The following is an 8,621-nucleotide window of genomic DNA, read 5'->3' on the forward strand; positions in this document are numbered from 1 at the left end:
GTTTTATTAAACACTACTGTGTAAACCCACTGGTGATATAGAGGGGTTTATGGAAAACATGTCTATTCGAACTTTTGTCCATTTTAATCAAGTTTCTTATTAATCTCATCTTTATTCTCTCTATACAAAAATAATTAATTCAAGGTAGTAAAAAGGAAAAAAATTAAGCAACGGTTAACACTTTTCAATTTTCAATAATATGATATTGCTTAAATCATTTTCTGTTAATGCTTGAGACTATATAACAATTTAGTTAGACCTTTTACATAGCCATATGTATTTTATTTATTTTACATTGATTTCTCTTTCCAAAGCCTGCGTGTCTAAGTTTGGTTTCTTTCATTCTTAAGTAGTTCAGATTTCAAACTGAAGAATAAATGGAAGTAAACAAACAAAAACATACAGTTCCTCTCAGCTTATAATGCCTCTACAAGAATGAGAAAAGAGTTCATCATTCTAAGGACTCTTAATACTTAAGATAACATTTGCTATAATGCTAATGTTATTACCATTTTAGTGTTGGGAAAAATTGTAATTAAAGGCACTAAGTGCATGACCCAAGACACACAGTGAGGAAGAAATTGAGTCAAAATTTCCAAAAGTCTTTCAACAATACACAAAAACTAGATAAATTCTCTCTATTCTCTGATACTCTCAATTCAATATTCATATTGTCCAAGAAATAATACCGTAGCAATTATTGCCCATGGTGATTGTTTTCTGTTACATTTTGCCTTCAACACAGACTGCGTTGGTGATACTGGGTTATCATACACAGAGCTGAGCTTATAAATTATGGTCCAAAGAGAGGCAAATTTCTTCTGTCCCATAGTTCCAGTATCGTTTTTAAAAAGTACTAAATATTTTAAATATCATCACTTATTGTATTTTCAGAATTAAAGAATGAAAAAAATCACATATCACCAATCCAAAACGCTTTAAAACTAGGAGATGATAAAACAGGCCTCTGTGAAGTAAACTTTCTTCTACGTATAAAATTATTCTGACAGCCTTGTGGTTTGTCACACCTGTAATCCTAACTACTCGGGATACCTACTCAGGAGCCTGAGATCTGGGGATAACATTTGGAAGCCAATCAGGGCAAACTAAATTCATGAGATTATTTTTCAGAAATTTTAATGAACTAGCAAAGGGCCAGGAACGGAGATGTAGTTCATATAGTAGCTCACCAATCGAGAGAGAAAGACGTAGCGAGACCTTGAAGCCCTGATTTCAGTCTCTGAGCATGCCAACACGCAGGAATGCACACACACTCACTTTTCCAAAATATCTTCATATCAGTGTTTTGCATTGATTTCTTTGTTAATGATATTATATGGGTAAAAGAGGCAAAATAATCTCTTCCATCTCAAAACGTTTTTATACATTTTTGTTGTAAAAATAATGTACAGAGCGTTTACAGTTACATGAGCAAAGTAATAAGTACATTTCCTATCAAGCATTGCTAAATCCTCCTTTGTTTTTCCTCCACAATTCCTTCCCTTCCACCTCCACAAGTACACTCCTCATGCCCACAAGCTCCACCCAATGTCCCCAGCCTAAATTGTAAAGTTCGTTTTTCAAAATAATATCTTGTGCATCTATTGTTATACAATGGGTCAAACTGTATTCCTACTTAAGCATGCTGTTTTCTCCTTTTCCCTCCCTAAATCAGAGAAGTGTATATAAAAGATGCAAGTGCACCAACGTCAAATAAAGTGAAAACGGGGTTTATACTGTTGGGGAGAAACGTATAAAAACAAAAAAAAAATCACGTCATACATTATAAATATGTGAGAAACAACAGCAAGAAAGAAAAAACGTCTTGTGTCCCGATCTTGGGGATCATTTAGCTTAACATCAACTTATCTATTCATATACACATAGCTTTACAACTTTTCTGCTTATCCCAGACATATACTAGTTATTGCAAATAAGGGATACCATGGGACCTATGATTTTTTGGACTTGGCTTGCATCAGTTAATATAATTTTTTCCAAGTCTTTCCATTTCCTAACAAATTGGGCGATGACATTCTTTCTGATGGAGGCATAGAATATATATATATATATATATATATATATATATATATATATATATATATATATATATATATATATATATATATATAGTATATGTGTGTGTGTACACACATACACATAGAGCATTTTCCTTTTTTGTTTTTTAGAGCAACTTAGTTTTGCACCTTCATCATTTTTTCAAATATTTTTATTGTGATTAAGTGGTTACATAATTTCCCAAATTTAACAATATTGTGGGATAGTGATGCTTAGTTAAAGTCACAAACATATTCTAACTTTGATGGAGCAAATTGTCTATCATAGTCTACAACATTTATGAGTTCTATGAGCTTTGCAATAGAGTTATTTCTTCCATATGTATACTTTTTTGTCTTGAAATATGTATATTTCTTTTTTTCCCATAGCGTCAGCTATTCCCTCTTTCCCATTTGTTCCCTCCTTCTCTTCAATGACATTGATTTGCTTAGTTCATTTTGGTCAATGTCCAGTGCAGCTGATGGATCCCACTGTTGCATGTTTTTCCCTGATTCCCTCTAGTTCTTTGTCGTCCTCCTGGTTTTCCTTCAGTATACACATATGATCAGCAGAATGGGATTATTTAGTAGTGATTCAACCAGATGAGTGGAAGTCCTTGGTTTCTTAAGTGTTGTTAATTTTGTCGTATCACCTTACATTTTGCATTTAACATCCATTTATCACCGAGAAAATGTGCTGTTTGTCTCTTTGCTTTTGGCTTACCTTGCTCAACATGATTTCCTGTAGCTTGATTGATTTCCCTGCTAATGCCATTATTTTGTCCTTTCTAATGGCAGGAATATATTCCATTGTGTTCCACAGTTTTTGGATCCATTCATCTCTGGTGGGACATATGAGTTGTTTTCATATCCTGGCTATTGTGAACAGTGCTGCAATAAACATGGAGGTGCATGTTTCTTTGAATATTGCTACCTGTTGTTCAGGATAGATGCCTAGAAGTGGTATGAGTGGGCCATAAGGAAGGTCAATATTTAGCTTTCTGAGGACTCACCAGACTGCTTTCCAAAGTGGTTGTGTAAGTGTACATTCACACACACACACACACACACACACACACACACACACACACACACACACACACACACACACTCACAACGTTTTCTTGATCCATTCTTCTACTGAGGGGCATCGGGGTTGGTTCCATATCTTACCTATGGCAAATAATGCTACATTAAACATTGTTGTGGTGGTAGTTTTAGTGTGGACTTGTTTATGATCATTTGGGTGAATGCCCAAAAGTGGGATTGCAGTGTAATAGGGGAGCTCTATGTGGAGTCTTTTGAGGAACCTCCAAACTGCTTTCCAAAGTGGATGAACAAGTTTACACTCCCACCAAGAATGCAGTAGGATCCTTTCCAGCATCTGTTGTTGTAAAAATATGGAACGATTCACTAATTTGCGTGTCATCCTTGGGCAGGGACCATGCTGAACTTCTCTGTATGTTCCAATTTTAGTGTATGTGCAGCCAAATTGAGCACAGAACAATTTTTATATATAAAGAGTAATTAATTTTCTTAAACTAGACAATTAAACAAAAAGTAAGTTCAAAAGAATTGTGAAATTTTAGAACCATGTATTTCTTATGTAAGCACACATTTAAGAATAAAGTCAAGGTTGACATGCCAAAAACAAAATAATTCCAGATATTTGTTTTTCATGAGATGTGTAGGAGGAGGAATTCAATTATTCTACACAAGGCACCTGTCATAATGTTCATTGCAGCAAATGTTAAAGTTTGTTAAAAGTTTTAATATTTTAAGTATGTTTAATTTTGGGATTTGCTTATATATGACAAAATTAAGACTGGTGGCAGGTCTTAAAATTTTTCGATAAAGTATATAATATTTCTGGTAGCATGTACTGGTAAGTATGTACATTTCAGAGTTTATAGAAACTTTACTAATGAGAAGGTGCAACGACTGTGTAAAGAAGCAGAGTGAAGAGTTAAGATTTTAAGTACAGAGTTTCTGTTAAATCTTTAGGGCTCCCTTACATTATATGTTAGTGATGAACAAATATTGATATAAGCCACATACAAATGATGAGATGAACTATAAATAGTAATCTTAGTGGGTAAATTTAAAGGCTACTGATATCTTTATCCAATTTTAAATGTACAGGAATATGAGAAAATAGTAAAATCTACTGTGTACACTTCAAATACTGAAAACCCTGGTAATTGTTTTGTTTTTTATTTTAGTCATCATTAATATTTAATTATTGTTTTCTTTATTTATAGAATTTTTCCTTGTTGTAATATAATACAACTTTTTGTGAGTCGTGATTAAGAGGTACTTTGAAAATGTTATTGGGATGGCCACACCATTTTTCATAGGTGCATGTGAATTTACAAAGAGCAAAACTAAAAACAAAATATTGATTACAAATTTTATCAAGTAGAGTCTGAATCAGGAGTGTTGATAAATGTCCACACCTAAAATCTTAACCCTAGGCTGAGGTAGTGGTATTACAGAGTTGAGGACACAAAATTGAGAAACTGTGTTTTGTTTTGTGTTTTTGCTTTGTTTTTGTTGGTTGTGGGGCTTGAACTCTGGGTCTTGGGTACTGTCCCTCAGCTCTTCAGCTCAAGGCTAGCGCTACCACTTGAGCCACAGCACCACTTTCATCTTTTTATGCTTATGTCGTGCTGAGGAATGAAATCCAGGACCACATGCATGCAAGGCAAGCACTCTACCACTGAACCACCTTCCCAGCACCTCAGAAACTGATTTAAAAAATCATCTGAACAATATTTGCTTTCTGGGTTATATAACAAAATATGTGAACACATTTTTATATTTTTGTGAATTGTAATACTTCTAAGTTTACACTAACTGCAGCCAATTTATCCTTTTCAAAGTCAAGAAATATTTCTGAGAGTTTGCTTCTGTGAAGACTGTTTTTGCATTTATAATTTCTTCTGAGTCATTTTTATTTTTTATCAAAATAACTTTATATTTTATGTTGATGAGTTATCATACATCAAATACCTTCAAATGTACAGGTAGAGTCTCAATATAGCAGTATGAATATTCTCATACACTTCTCGTTTATTTGTTATGCACTTTAAGTATGATATTTCTCTCTCTTTCACCCTCTCTCCTTTCTACTCTTTCTCTTTCATGCTCCATGTCTGCTATTTAGAATTTCTTCTGGTCTACTATTATCCTTCAGGATCAACTGGTTTTGTGGGAACATGATAGGGACCATCAGTTACCCTTGCATTCTTTAAGAGTTATAACAGTGACGTGAAATTATGCTTTGCCAATGGAAATGGCAAAACAACAGCTCTAGAAATTCCTTTTCACTTTTAGTACTATTATAAATTTTATCTCATACGAATCATTGGGACTGATAAGATACTTTTAGCCTGGCACCTAAAAGTTCTTTTTCTTTTACAAACAACATTTTTCTTATATTATCAGTAAGTAAAAAAAAACAAAGCTATCCTATGGAAAGTAGGCTGAAGTTGTTCACATGGATGAAAAACAAGGTAATGGGGGAAGTGAGTACAAAGGATACCCCTCATATAGCACAGATCCTTACAGCAGTTTATCATGTACACTTTGTGATAAGGACAATGTGCTGGGAACTGCAAATTAAATCACTGAACACCTGATATATATATATATATATATATATATATATATATATATGCACATATATTTATATATGTATATTTATTTATATATGCATAAATGTATATATAGGCCCATATATGTACACAAGAATGTTACTATACACACAAATACACACATATGTACACACATGTACACAAGCACAAATGGAGAAAGACACATAGATATAGCCAACACAAGTTTCACTAGTTGTTGAATATGCCTTAGACAGAATGTTTGGAAACAAATGTATTGAAGATGTATTTTTCTCTAAGAGTTCTTTTACCACTCCTCTCATCTCTTCCAACTGGTAGGTTTAGAGAGATTCGACTTGAAAAATGCAGTACAAGTGATAGCAAGTCACTCGGAATTCTCAATAATTATAGGTCGTATGGTGTCTCCCAGCTCCCCATGGAGTGCTTGATCTTGTAGACATTCCCAACAGCCAAAGGAGTAGGACAATATCCTTGTTAAGAATGAAGTTATAAGGCTTTAAATGGCATCATTCCTTGGGCTCTTTTCCAACAGCCAGCATCAATTCCTAAGCAGATGAGTGACTCCCCAGAAGACTGGAGTGCAGGTCAAAATTTAACCAACCCATATGAAAAGTCTAAAGTGAGAAATGTTGACTGAGGTCATGCTGATGTCCTTGCCACGAAAATGAGAAAAAAAGCAAGTTTTTTATGTATTAAAATTTGAGAATAATTTGTAACCTGTCAATAAATGTGTAGAACACAAGTATAACAACTTACAAAAGATGATGTGCATTTCATTTATATGCTTTTGGACTTGGAAAATGTTTTTAAGTGTGTCTACACAAGTAGATCAGTATGAAACAAGCCAGCATTTTTTCATTTAAGATACAAGGAAAAGATACAGGTTGACCCATTGTAACAATGAGATTTGCAAGATACTACTAGAGGGGGGTGGACGGAGGTGTTATGGATGTGTGAAGGGAAGGAATAGTAGGGGAAAATCAAAGGAGGTGGTAAAAATGCTCAATCAGAAATGTACTCATTACCTTACTTATGTAACTGTAACCCCTCTGTACAGTATCTTTACAATGAAATATATATTAAAAACATACAAGGAAAACTGTACTTATAGCAAGTGGTATTTGTCACTCAATATAAGTAAGTTATTGGTTTTAGGACCACAAGCATACTAAAATTTTGGATGCTCAAATTCTCTACATAAATACAGTATATTATTTTCATTAGACTCTGCCCACAACCTAGTGCAGTGTAATTTCTGTGAAAATTTTTACTACATTCTATGTTTGTAATGGAAAATAAAATATATGCACTATCAACAGATACAAATTTATTTCAGATAGTTTTTGTCTGCATTTTGTGGATGGAATTGTGAGAGCTAATTTGAAAAGCACAAACTTAATCACCAAGAGCAGTCTTCAAGATGTAACAAAGATCTATAACAGCATCATTGAATGGTATGGGACTCTAAGGAGAAGTACTTGAATTAAAACATTATCAGAAAGTGTAAGCATGCAAAGACTATTTAGAAATGCAGCTGCTAGATTTCTAATGGAGAGCTTTTATAACATTTTGTGAAACAAAAGTCAGGACCTCATGGAAGTGTAGACAATTTTCCTCCACCTTTCTGTCAATCTTCTTCATTATCAATCATAACATAGCTAATCTAGAATAATCTTGTAATAAGAAAATGTTTATGAGAAGTGAGGGAAGATAGTGGAGGAGAAGCTGGAAGCTAAACAATCTCTAGCATAGAAAGCAGTTTTAGTGTTCCAGAGAACAGTACTAGGCTAGAGTATCACACCAAGTGTGCCATCACAATACAGAGTTTGGCTAGAGAGGGAAAATCCAGGGAAGGAGACAGATCTGAACAGTTGCTCTAGCCATGGCTGAGGCAGCTTTGGTGGCGGCCATAGCCATCCCGCCATACCTACAACAGAGAGGGTCCAGGAAAAAGGCACCAGACACAGTGGGTGAGCAGATTCAACTCAACACCAGCAACAACTGAAAAGGAGTAAATGAGTTAAACAGGCCCATATCAAACATTGAAATAGAAAAAGGAGTAAGAGACCTCCTGTCTAAGAAAAGCCCAGGACCACATGGATTTACAGCGAAATTCTACAAGGCTTTCAAAGCAAAGCTCATACCAATACTCTTCCAACTCTTCAATGAAATTGAAAGAGAAAGTTCACAACCAAACTAAGTCTATGAAGCCATAATAAACTTCATCCCAAAACTAGGCAGGAAAATCATCAATGAAAGAGGATTAGACACACATTACATTGATGAACATCGATGCCAAACTTCTCAACAAAATTTTGGCCAAATAATTCAACAATTCATCCAAAAAATTACATACCATGATGAAACAGGATTCAGTTCAGGGATGCAAAGCTGGTTCAATATACACAAATCCATTAATTAACACTACTTTATGATGAAGTTTCTGAATAAACTAGGAATCCAGGGAACATTCCTCAATAAAATAAAGGCTGTATATGACAAACCTGCAGCCAGCATTATACTTAATGGTCAAAAAGTAAAGACATTTCCTCATAACTCAAGGAACGAGACAAGGACGTCCACTCTCTCCACTTCTTTTCAATGTACTATTAGCATGCCTAGCTACAGCAATAAGAAAAGATGAAAACATAAAAGGGATCCAAACAGGGAAAGATGAAGTAAATCTCTCCCTCTTTGCAGATGACATGATCTTGTATTTAAAGAATCCCATGGACTCCACTCCCAAATTACTCATGCTGATTCAAAACAATGGCAATGTATCATGGTATAAAATTAACCCTCAAAAATAGGTTGCTTTTCTGTATGCCAACAATGAGAAAAGCGTGGCTGAAATCAGAAAAGCAACTCCATTCTTAATAACCCCACAAAAAATAGAATACCAATGAATTAACTCAACCAAAGAAATAAA

General features: G+C 34.4%; 1 non-coding gene across 1 annotated transcript; it reads right to left on the reverse strand.

The window, feature by feature from the left end:
* Positions 1-3,451: 3,451 nt before the first annotated feature.
* LOC138818422 (U6 spliceosomal RNA) lies at positions 3,452-3,557 on the reverse strand. Its single transcript, XR_011369123.1, has one exon. It is a non-coding gene; the product is annotated as a U6 spliceosomal RNA (small nuclear RNA).
* Positions 3,558-8,621: the final 5,064 nt, after the last annotated feature.

The sequence above is a fragment of the Dipodomys merriami genome, unplaced genomic scaffold (genome assembly GCF_024711535.1).
Source record: "Dipodomys merriami isolate MVZ:Mamm:240054 unplaced genomic scaffold, mDipMer1.0.p SCAF_758, whole genome shotgun sequence".
Lineage (NCBI taxonomy): Eukaryota > Metazoa > Chordata > Mammalia > Rodentia > Heteromyidae > Dipodomys > Dipodomys merriami.